A 12,687-nucleotide genomic window follows, 5' to 3' on the forward strand; every position below is an offset into this window, starting at 1 on the left:
TAGCCATTCACACATTTAATGGCTAAGTCGGCCCTGAGGAGTCCGACCTTTGGGCTCTATCTATGCTAGGGGTGGGGATATAGACTTCAGGGTCTAGAGAGCTTTGGGCTCTTTTGAAGGCTAAGTCTTCTTCAAAGATCACATCCCTACTTAGTTCAATATTCTTTTGCCCAGGTATATAGATCCTGTAGGCCTTGGAGGTTTCACTATATCCTAAAAGGATTCCCCTTTTTCCAGAAGGCTCTAATTTTAATCTTTTCTCCTTAGGTACATGAATATAGACAGGGCATCCAAATATCCTAAGGTGGCTAATATCAGGTTTTGATTTAGTAAAGACTTCCTCAGAGGTCTTATCTTCAAGATGAGAGTGAGGACATCTGTTTTGAATATATACAACGATGCTAGTTGCTTCTGCCCAAAGATTGACATTTAGATTCTGATCAAGAATCATAGCTTTGGCAGCTTCAACGATTGTCCTATTTTTCCTCTCAGCTATCCCATTTTGTTGAGGGTTATAGGGTATTGTTAACTCCCTCTTAATCCCTGAATTTTTACAAAACTCTTTAAATAATTCTGATGTGTATTCCCCCCATTATCAGTTCTTAGGGTTTTAATTTTGTTACCAGAGTAGTTCTCTATTATTGATTTGAATTCTTTAAACCTATTAAGGATCTCTTTTGATTCTTTACATTTCGGAAAGTAGATCCAAGTTTTCCTAGAGTAGTCATCAACAAATATTACATAATACAAAAATCTCCCCAATGAAGGTACGAACATAGGTCCACATACATCAGAATGAACTAACTCTAAAATTTTACTTGTTTTCCTAGTACTATTCTGAAAAGAACCTTTAGTATTTTTACCTAGGGCACATCCTTTGCATGCCCTTGAATGATATTGTTTTAACTTAGGTAGACCTGTGACAAGGTCTCCCATTGATGATAAAGCTCTAAAATTTAGGTGGCCTAGTCTTCTATGCCAGACTTCATTAGCATTTGTAGTTTCATGAATTAGGGCTAAGTTGGGCTTTGTGCATAGCTCATACAAGTAGCCTTGTCTTTGACCAATCGTTTTAGCTTTCTTGATGGATGAGTTCTTTGGCCAAGCCAATACTTTGTTGTCCATGAAGGTCACTTTGTATCCATTGTCCTCCAGTGCTTATATTGAGACTAGATTTCTCTTAATGCCTGGTACATATAGTACTCCTTTAAGTTGTAATGATACACCTGACTTTAGCTTGATGGTGCAGGTTCCAACTCCTTTGACTAGATGTGTAGAGTCATCTCCGATAGTTACTTCCTCATCATTCTCCTCTTTCATGGAGTCTAGTACTTCTCTTAATCTTGTAATGTGTCTGGATGAGCCACTGTCGATCACCCAGGAGTTAACTTTATTAGATGCTTGGTTTGTGAGTGCTGAATAGTGTACATACTTCTCGAGGTCCTCTTCACTTTTAGATTTTCCTGTTTTGGCAAATGTGGCTTGCTTAGCTCTTTCTAGGCATTTGGCAACATAGTGCCCAAATTTGTCACATCTGTAACATTGAATCTGAGAAAGGTCCTTCTTGAAGGTGTTCTTGCCGTGACGACTTTTTCTCTTCTTGAATTGTTTCTGCTTACTTTTCTTGTTTGAGTTTGTATTTGGAACTTGGAGATCTTCATCTATATTCTTTTGCTTGTTCCTTTTCTTATTTTGCCTTGATTCCTCCTGGAGACAGTCAGCCTTTAGCCTATCGAATTTTGGAAATTCATCCCTTGCACTAATGCCTTGGACGAATGTTTCCCATATGCTAGGCAACCCATCTAGAGCAATGAGAGTTAATTCTTTGCTTTGGATCTCATATCCAAGGGTTGCCAGTTCATCCCTTAGGGCAGATATTTGCATGAAGTAGGCATTGAGTGATTCTACTTTGATCATGGCTATGTGATTTATTTCTCTTTTTAAAGCCAAGGTTCTACTGGCATTAGATATCTCAAATGCATCTTCAAGTGCTTTGAACATGTTGAAGGCTGTTTCATGTTTCTTTATGATGGGCATAATATTGTTTCTTACCCCATCAACTATGATTTTAATAGCCTTTTCATTTCCCTTTCTCCAAGTTGTTTTGTCAAGTTCAGTCTCAGGTTCTCTAGTTTCAGTTTTTACAAATGATTCGATTTTATTTTCTTTTAGAATCATTTGAATTCTGAACTTCCATGCTGAGAGGTCATCACCTCCTTCGAGTCTGTCTTCAAATCTGATAGCGCTAGCCATTGGAAGAATTGTGATGTTGAATATTTACTTGATTTGAATTTTCCGCAAAATTGAACAGCCTCAGGTTCGATTTAACTATAGCTCTAATACCATGTAAATGATGTTCAATTTACATTCAATATGCAAGTTATATTCTGGTTGATATTATCTTGTTCTATGTATTACTGATTTAAAATATAAACTTGACTATCTTCTTTTGTATGGCAGGTGAGAGGAGCATTTATTAATTTCGATGTCCTTTCTCACGAATGCCATTTGATATATATAGCAGACTGGGTACGGTCAAGCATTGCCTTGATCGTGCCCCTTCGCTAATCATAATAGTAATACAGGGTGTTTATTTACCAACAAATATCAAACGGTGTGTTCTTATATTAACACCCGATAACAATCGGTGTATGCTTGTCTTAACACCCGATAACAATCGGTGTATGTTTATTCTACCACCCGATATTAATCGGTGTATCACTCGATATCAATCGGTGCAAACATATGTTAACATCGATACTAATCGATGTTTGGTTTACTCGATAATTGTTTGTTTATCATTAAATAAGTTAACCGAAATAAATTGGATTGCAATGGTTAACCCCATTTAATAATCGGTGAACAAATAATGTAACCGATATTAAATCGGGATTCTATGCTATAGAATGATAATCGGCAGTTAAGCATTTTGATCGAACTAATTAGATTGATCATATACAAATAAAGAATGGTTTATCAAATGAAGGCTTGAAGTTATTCATCATAATTATCGATAGGATAAATGATTGAATGAGAGACTTCATTTATCTCTCATTCAATCATTTATCTTACCGAAGCTATCATGCATTAACAAATATCTCCTATATTAACCACATAAAAGTCATCCTGCAAGTCATAATCTCCTAATTGTACGCTTAGATTAGAAATCTTACAAGTGAGATTGTACCCATTAGCCAGGATTATCCTGAAGCCCTCATGTTCTTCAGTTTGAAGTCCTCTCCTAGCCACAAAGCCCTCATCAATAAAATAATGATTGGCACCAATATCAATAAGAGTTATTATTTGTTGCTCATGTGGTACACCTCTAACCTTAAATGTTACTGCTTTTTGGGAACTAGAGAGTTGGCAATGGTACAACCACTCCTTACTCTTCTTCTAACGAGCTGTCTACCTCACTACTCTTTGAATCAAATTGCTGATCAGATACTTTGGATGTTGATTCTTTACCTGAAAAGTACTCTAACAACTTTGCCTTTCCCTTAACATTGCATTTGTGAGATGGGTCCCAAGGCTTCTTGCAATGATAACACAATTTCTTCTTCTGAAGCTCATTCAACTGCTCACTATCCAATCTATTGGATTCATTCCTTGACTGATTTGATTCCCTATGAAAATGTTTCTTATCCTTATCCTTCTTATGTAGGAATCCCTTGAATTGAAATTTGCTTCTAGAAGTCTCCATGTCCCTAGCCTTCTTAATGGCTTCCTGTAATGTAGGTGGATTGAGTGCCTTAATCCAACCACTTAAGGGATTAGTAAGGTCATCCATAAAAAAGAACAATAAATCTCCTTTCTAAAATATTTGTAACCAATACTGAAAGCATCTAAAATCAACAACATATGCATCTCCTGAAACCCATTGTTTCAGTTGAGCCAACTCCTTGAAGTGCAACTCTGGATCCTTCTTATCAAATCTATCAATAAGCCTCTCTGTGAACTCAACATAAGAAGGGATACGATCATGGCCCATAGTGATCATACCATGATGCCACCACTTGTGAGCAATACCATCTAGGTGTATAGCAACATGTTTGATAGCTCAATCTTTAGGCATGGGATTGAGCTGAAAATAAGTGTCTACCTTCAACACGCAAACTTTGTTTGCCCTCTCGGGTGAATAACTTAAAGTACACAAATAAAGCACGTAATGCAGAATAATAATGCCATAGATATCAGATGCAATATATCGGATGTTATTCCATTCATAAGTGTTCTACACAAGTTACATTCGGGAGTATATAAAGATGCCGAGGGGGTGCGAGCGCCAATCGTCGCACCGCAACTGCCACCCCTCGGTTGCCAACTAACCAACACAATTACAACTTTATTAACTAGTTTTATTTCCGTGTACAATATTGCCGCCAACATCATCCCCCCCAAAAGAAAAGTCGTCTCTAGGCGATTGACAACAAAATGGAGAATACAGAACCCAAAATCAGAAAAAAACTAAGGGGGTACAGAGGGCGTCCCTGATGAAGAAGGCGCCGGTGGTGGTGTAGCGGTGGACGCCAAGCACCCTCGGAGTTCATACACTTGCTTCATCCTCCTCTTTAGATCCTATTCCGATACCATCTGCCGCTCCATAGCGGTCTTTACCATATAGGCTGCCTCCAGCACCTCCTTATCCTTCTTGTCCACACTCTCTAGTGCACTGACCAATCGTGTCTCCAATAGCTCCCTGGATGCCCTTTCCTCTTCCAACTGTATCAGCAAGGCAGACTTCTCTACTACTAAAGTGTCCATCGCTGTCTGGGTCTATGCCATGGTAGCCTCCAGCTCCCGAAACCTAATAGTCAGCTCCTCCCGAGATGACACTGCTGCTACGCGCAAGGCCTCAACTATGGTTGTCGTCTGTTGTGTCCTTCGAAGCTCAAGATAACCTTCGTGGAAGGTCTGCTCCACCTTTCGCAACAACGACTGCATTCGGGTCTCGCCAACCCCTTCGATGAGGCTCCAAGCCTCCAGCATTGCCTGGTTCTCTGTCTTAGGCCACCCGACACACTCAAAACACCTCTCAAACTCCTCTCTGCATCCGGTGCGGGCAAAGTTCAACAGCCCCTCGATCCGCTCAACCATGGCGGCATCCGCCTGGAGTGTGGCAGATGACACAAGCCGTTGTGCTCTCAGAGTCATCTCGCCAATGAACTGCTCCAACTCTCCTGTACCCTGCTGTACTCTCCCATGCACCTCCTCCTCTCTGTAGGGACTGGTGACTACAATTGCAGGGGGTGACGCAACCCTTTGAAGCGCCCTACTGCTAGGAGAACTCCCTTCCTCCAGATCAATGATATCCAAGGAATGCATGGTCCTGCCTTGAGATAGAGCGACCTCCCTTGTTGGTGCCATAGGTGTAAGCTGGTAGCGGCTCAACCAGGCAGTGAGGTCATCATGAAGAGCGCCTGCTTCCGTCATTGCCTCCTGCATATAGCCTAGCAACCCTCCTGGCAACCCTGGCACATCCTGTCCTATCACATCCCGCACATCGTACACCCTGGAAGCCTCTGGCACATCTTGCACCATGGAAGCCTTTGCACTCGCCAAGGTCTCCACCCGCGGTGGTGTCATCGCTATCATCACCCGAGGCTGCCCGAAGCTAGGAACTGGCACTGTGGTGACTACACTCACTGTCCCGAATGACCGCGGCACCGCCAACTAACAAGTCTTCAGTGGTGTAAAGTGGACATGCACTTGCGATGCTAAAATAGACCCTACCGTACCTACCGATTCCACCACCTCCCTCAGCCCTTGCTCCTCATCGACCACTACCCGATGTGGCGACTCCTCCATCTGTGACTCTACCATGTCTTCGGTAAGTGCCTCCGTGGTTGGGGTCGGTCCCGGTGATGCTACTTGTTGTGGGATGGGGCCAAGTGCAACTCGCGTGCGGCTCTGCCCAAATGCCGAAATAAAGGTGCCGACCACTCCAAATGTCATCACAGGTGTGCCCATCGGTAGCAGGGGTGGGGCAAAAAGGATCCTCTCCTCTGTCGCCCTGTTGCTATCATCCTCCTCATCTTCCGCTTCTGAATCCTTTGTACTACTGGAATCCCTCCCACTATCAGGTTCCCCTGAGGCCGTATCTACCGCCCGCTTCCGCTTCGCGGAAGAGTGCCCAATGTCCACGTGTCTCCAATACATGATAGGAGGCTCACCCGCTGCCAACAGTCCCTGTGGTCGTACCTCCAACTCTGCCTCCGACACTGCTTCCCGCGTGGCCTCCAAGAACAACCCTATAGCATAGTGGGGCATATAGAACGTGCGATGTTGCATCGTCAAGAACTCATACATGCGCTCTGCTAGTAACGCGGCCCAATCATACACCATGCCATTCATCAACTCGTTCATGAGCATAATCTGAGGGAGGGCTATGTCCGACGCCCTACTCGATCCTGTCAACCTGCACTTAATGACATCCATAATGCACTGCCAGTGGCCCTCTGCAACAAAGGTCTTGCGGATTCCTCGTCCCTTCGTGGCATTCGCCACGCTGTCCAGCTCTACTGTCGTCAAGTTCCTGGATATTAATTTAATCCAATACTCCTTCTCCTCTCGCTTCATCTTCTTAGCCTTCAGCTCTATTTTCCTGCCTTGTCTGCCTGGAATGCCGAATACTCTGGTAAAGTCCACTGCTTTGAAGGATACGGTGACATCCCTCCCGAGATACTCGAAAGTACTTGTGCGTGTGTGTCTGTCGAAGGTGTCCACCATGAACCATAGGGCACCCTCATACTCGCAGATAGGAAACACAGGCATTCGAATAGCCCACTCCACTTCTACCTTACGAAGGTTCTGCTTCACCAAATCATTGTCGGGAGTGGCCTGCCACTATTTTTGGCATTCCGACCCATTCAGGCCTTCAAAGGTGATATTCTGGGGTGTTAATGTATTTTTCCCACTTATGGCAGCCTGTGGTGCTTTCTGCTTTTGCTTTTGTCGGGCGCTGGCATCCATGGTGTTGCCTGCAACACGTACGCCTGACGATAAGACCCTGGTATTGCTATCCCTTTGGTTGCTACTGGAGGAAGCCTGCAGCTGTTTTTTCCAACTTTGTTTCCCCGCTGAATCCATTAATCTCTGGTATAACTGATTTCTGGTTAAAAATCGTACGGTCGGTGGACACCTTCATAACGACCTTCTTCTGTTGTGTATGGCTGCGTTGCTGTGCGGGCTGGGTTGCGTGTCTTTCTTTGTGCGTGGCCGCTGTGGGTTTCCTTCTCTTCTTTTTTTTTTCCTTGCGTGGCCGTGCTATGAGACTGTGCTGCGGGGTTTTTTTGGTTTGCGTTTTACGTTTTGTTTTTTGCGGGGCTTTTTAAGTGCGGGTGCCACCGCATGGTGGTATCCACCGTCGATGGTCCCACCCTACGGTGGTGCCACCGCACGGTGGCTTCACCACCGGTGGGCACACCGTCGGTGGACAAACATCCTGACTGGAGGGTCCAGGTTCCCTCCGTTCGTGATAAACCTTTAATTTTGACCCATTGACGACGTTTGGTATCTCCTCGTCTAGTGTCCATAACATGATCGCCCCGTTGGCATTGACTTGGCGTACCTTGAAGGGCCCTAGCCATCGCACTTTAAATTTTCCTGGTTTGATTTCATTCTTCCCGTTGAATTTCAACACTAATTGCCCAAGAGTAAACTTCATTCGTCGAAGATGCTTGTTGTGCCAGACCTTCCGTCTTTGCTGGGCTGCCTTTGTGGCCCATTGTGCCATCATTCTTTTTTCGTCCAACTTGCTTAAGGCATACAGTGTCTCTCTCAGGCTCTCCATATCCCTGAGTCTGTTCTCTACCGCAATGCGAAGGCCTGGCACCATGAATTTCGCTGGCACCACCGCTTCCTACCCTTACATGAGTTGGAACGAAGTCTGACCCATGGCCACCTTGTAGGTCGTTTTGTAGGCCCATAGTAGAGAGGGTAACTTCTCCTCTCAATCTTCCTTTTCTACTCCATAGGACTTGTAAATTACCGATACCAATATTTTGTTTGTGGCCTTGGCCTGGCCATTGGCACGTGGGTAGTACAGCTCGATAATGAGTGAAAAATCTTGAACTCTGAGGTCAACAGCCGTATGACATGGTTCACGAAGTGGCCCCCTCGGTCATTGGTCAACTGGATAGGTATGCCATATCGCGTAATGATTTGTTCATAGATAAATTTAGCTGTGCTTACTGCAGAGTTATCCGGGAGAGCCCTCGTGTCCACCCACTTAGTCAAGTATTCTGTCGCAACCACAATGTACCGGCACCGTCGTGTGCGGCTAGCCTTGAGAGGCCCTACAAAGTCAAGTCCCCATTGTTCGAAGAGTTCCTGTGCATGCGACGGGTTGAGGGGCATGAAGTCCCACTTCAGAGGTTTGCCTGCCCGTTGGCAAGTGTCGCACCCCATGACCCACTCCCTGGCGTCGTGATGTACGGTTGGCCACCACAGTCCTGCCAGAAGCACCTTGCGGGCTCTAGTGTCTGGGCCCATATGTCCACCTGCGGATCCTTCGTGTGCCTCCCTTAATACTCTTGAGACTTCTTCCTCCATGACACAACGCCTTAATATCTGGTCCGGCCCCATTTTGTAGAGTAACCCGTTGATGAGCGAAAAAGTCCTGCTCCTTAATATGAGCTTTCTCCATTCCCTTGGATGCATACCCTCCGAAAATCGAGACATCGACAGGTACTCTCCAATCTTCTTGTACCACGAAGGAAGTACGGCTATTTGGAACAAGTGCGCATCCGGAAAATCATCATTTACTCCCTCTGGAGGTTCCCCTGACTTAATCCGGGATAGTTGATTGGCTATGACATGACTTCGCCCTGGTCTTACCACAATTAAAAATGTGAACTCCTGTAGTAGCAATAGCCAACGGCTTATCCTCCCCTAGATAATAGGCTTGTTTACCAAGTACATGAGTGCCTGATGGTCTACGTAAAATGTAAACGGTGTAGCTAGTAGGTAATGACGGAATTTCTGAATGGCATAGACCATGCCGAGGGCTTCGCGTTCTGTGGTACTGTAGTTCTTTTCAGCCTTCGAGAGCAACCTGTTGGCAAAATAAACGGGGTGGTCCAACCCGTGTCCTCCTACCTGGGCTAATGTAGCCTCGATGGCATAGTTTGAGGCATCCACGTGAACGTGGAATTCCTTATCTCAATTCGGGTATGCCAGTATGGGTGCTCCCATCAACCTTGTCTTTAGCTCTTCAAAGGCCTTGCTTTGTGGCTCTGTCCAGATGTATGGTTCCCCTTTCCGCGTCAACTTATCCAATGGGTGGGACACCTTAGCGAAGTTCTTGATGAACCTCCTGTAGTACCCCACATGACCAAGGAAGGACTTTATCCCCGTGACGTTCGTAGGAGGTTCCATTTCTACTATTACCCGAATCTTGTCCAGGTCCGTTTTCAATCCTTCTTTACACACAATGTGTCCCAACAATCTTCCCTGTGGTACCATGAATCTACATTTCTTCGGATTGAGGGCCAACCGTGCCCTCCGACATCTCTCTAGGCACTCCCCGAGGGTTTTTAGGTGGATGTCCTGTCTGCTGTAAATAGACCAATCGTCCAGGAAGGCTTTGAAGTTCCCCATCGACATCTTGTCGAAGATGTGCAAGATGATGCGCCGAAAGGTGGCAGGTGCATTGCATAGACCGAAGGGCATTCGGTGTATGCATACACACCGTCCTCCACCACGAAGGTTGTTTTCAACTTATCTTCCTCCGTGATGGATATCTGGTTGTACCCAGAGAACCCATCCATGAAGGAATAGATTTCATGTCCAGCTACTTCCTCCAAGATGCTGTCGGTGAAGGGTATGGGAAACGGGTCTTTAATAGTGACAGTGTTCAGACACCGGAAGTCTACACAGATCCGGATTTGATTGGCCTCTTTCTTGAGGGAAATCACAATGGGAGACACCCATTTGCTTGTCTGAACTTTGAAGATTATGCCCGCTTCCAACATCCGCTCAATTTCGTTCTTCTTGTTCATACGGTAAGGCCGCTTCCTTACCGGCTGGGCTCTTGGTACCAATGTTATTCGGTGCACACATAACTCTGGGGGCACGCCCTTCAGGTCCTTGTATGTCCATGCAAAGACATCCTTGTATTCCAGGAAAATTTTGAAGGCCGCCGCTTTCAGCACTGCATTCCAGTCATCTCCGACAAGGATGATCTTGGGGTCACTTGTACCCTCGAGATTTGTCTCCTTTAAATTGGCTTCCTGATATTTAATGGGCTCCCCCTTCGGGAATTGGTGTGCCGGCGTCTCATTCACCGAGGCCTCCCCTTCCTTGTACTCGCCATATTCTGGGGGAAATATATCTGGTTCTTCCTTGATGCTCAATACATTGCACGAGGGTGTAAATAATTCATAATCTCCCATTTGCCAATGGAAGAGGCCATTCAAGGAGTCCCCGTCGTCCCCTGAGCATGCCTCGTGCAATGTATCTGTAACCCTAGGTCGGATCTGTAACAACTAGATTTTTTTAAAAAAATCTGAACTCAGGAGAAATGCAACAAAACCCAAAAAATGGGTAAATAACCCTAGCCAAAAAATGTCAGGATGGAAGCAATATAAATTGTGTCACCGAAAATCTAAGAAAAATCGTGTCATCGGAAAAAATCTCGTTGTTGGAAATATGAGAGAAATCGCGTTGCCGGAAGTAGTAGAGGAAAAATCGTAGACAAAACGCAAAGTCTGTTTCCAAAGAACCAGAGAAAAACGCGAAATATTTCGCTTCGGAGGAAAAAAAAATCATGTAGGCCGAAGAGTCACGAAAAATCACAGGAAAAAATCGTGTCGCATCGCCCGAAGAGCCGTCAAATAAAATGGCTTGAAGAAATAGCCGTCACACAAAAAAATCGCGCACAAAGAATCGGGCCAAAACAGTCTCGACTTTCGTTGCAGATGTGCACGAACAAGTCAACAGATTTTGGGTGGAGAAGCTCACGAATGAATAAAACTTTTAAAATAGTTCCCATGAAAATTGATGCCAAAACCCTTCAGATAGACCCTCGCGAGGTTGCATACACACGACCCAAAAAAATTTAGGAACCAAAGAATTCGACTTACTGAAGAAAACTTTAAAAAAACTTTCTTTCAAAATTTGTGAATTTTTTTTTGATGAATTTGCACTGGCTTTGATACCATGTTTTGGTAAATTATTGAATGAATTAATGAAATGATCAAACGATCATTTAAAGAATTACAAAACCGATGTTTCTATAACGAAACAATCTTAAAATAGAAACTAACTAAAATGCACATTATTTTACAATATTGACCATTAATAATAATTAATAAAGATATTATTCTAATACTCTTCCCTCATTGAAATTTATTCTGACTTTCTTGCTAATAAATGTTTATTGAGATGTCTTATTAAGTGTGTTGAGAGTTAATTTGCTTTGGGGAATTTGCTAGTTAGCTTGAAGTTGAGATCATGGCTTTGTATTGAGTCTACATTTAATTAACCATAATGTTCTTTTTATGTGTTAAATTATCCAATCCGTGTGTACCTATATTTCTTAGTCAATATCGTTCAAATGAATGGTAAAAGCATTTATTCTTGGGATTTATTTTCAATTAAAAAAGCATAAAATCCTTTGCTTTGTGTTTAAAGAATGTCTTAGTATTTTACACTAGGTCCAAAAATATACACATTCAAATTTTATTTATTTTGAATGTGGAATCCTCAAAAGAAAATTTGTAAAGATTGTAAATTGCAAGTACATTTGTGTTTCTTAGGTTGGTTTTAATTTACAAGGAGTTTCCCCTTCAAATTTGAAATGTTATTCTACTGCACAGTTATTTTGTTTTGCGTCTCACTAAAAGATGCAAATTAAAATGTTGACATAACCATTCTCAAAATGAAAGTTAGAAGAGATGCTAAGAGAGTGAATCTTTGATAGGCTAAATGCCAAAGGGCATTCAAAAGTTGATCAAAACAAAAAGAAAGGGGAAAAGAGGAAAGCACACATCAAAATTGCAGCTCCAAGTTGAGACAAGGAACCTATGTGACATTAATAGATGTTGAATCCTAGCTTCAGTATGTTTCCATGCTATACTTCCTCAACCTTGTGGCCACACCAGACTATAACCTATTAAATTAATTATCCTTGAAAAGCATTTAATTATTCTTGGACACAAGTTAAACCGACACCAGGAATGAACACGATATAGTGGTTAGAATGTTGAAGATTTCTTAAATTAAAATTATCAGATTAACTAAAGAACAAGATACTTGCTAGAGCGGCCTCTACTTACGATACTAATAAAGGGAAGTACAGTTATTGTACTCCAAAACAATAAAAATAAAATTGTAAACTTAAGAACAGAATTAGTTGAAATAAAATGATGTTTTCTTTGTTATACATTTCTAAAGTATATTAGATCAATGACATTTTTGCCTAATAGCATATGCTATTTCTAGGCAATTTCAGCATATTTTTGAGGTTCACATTGCTGAGCTAGATTATGAAAAATTGTCTGGACATAGTTTTGAATTACATAATGGCAATGCTATAGGAACTACAGTTTTGAGCAGATTCACAGATTATTACTTGGAATTCCAAATTATTCTTGAATAAGATTGATCCTACAAAGTTTATATCCTATCAAACCCAACTTCCAACTTATACCACTTTTAATAATGAGGACGGTAACCACCATATTG

The 12,687-nt window shown here is 42.9% G+C and overlaps 1 protein-coding gene across 1 annotated transcript in view; it reads left to right on the top strand.

The window, feature by feature from the left end:
• The window catches only part of LOC131064398 (alpha-mannosidase), a 386,960-nt gene that overhangs the window by 24,279 nt on the left and 349,994 nt on the right, over window positions 1–12,687 (top strand). The window lies entirely within an intron of this gene.

This window comes from Cryptomeria japonica, chromosome 5 (genome assembly GCF_030272615.1).
Source record: "Cryptomeria japonica chromosome 5, Sugi_1.0, whole genome shotgun sequence".
Classification (NCBI taxonomy): Eukaryota; Viridiplantae; Streptophyta; class Pinopsida; order Cupressales; family Cupressaceae; genus Cryptomeria; species Cryptomeria japonica.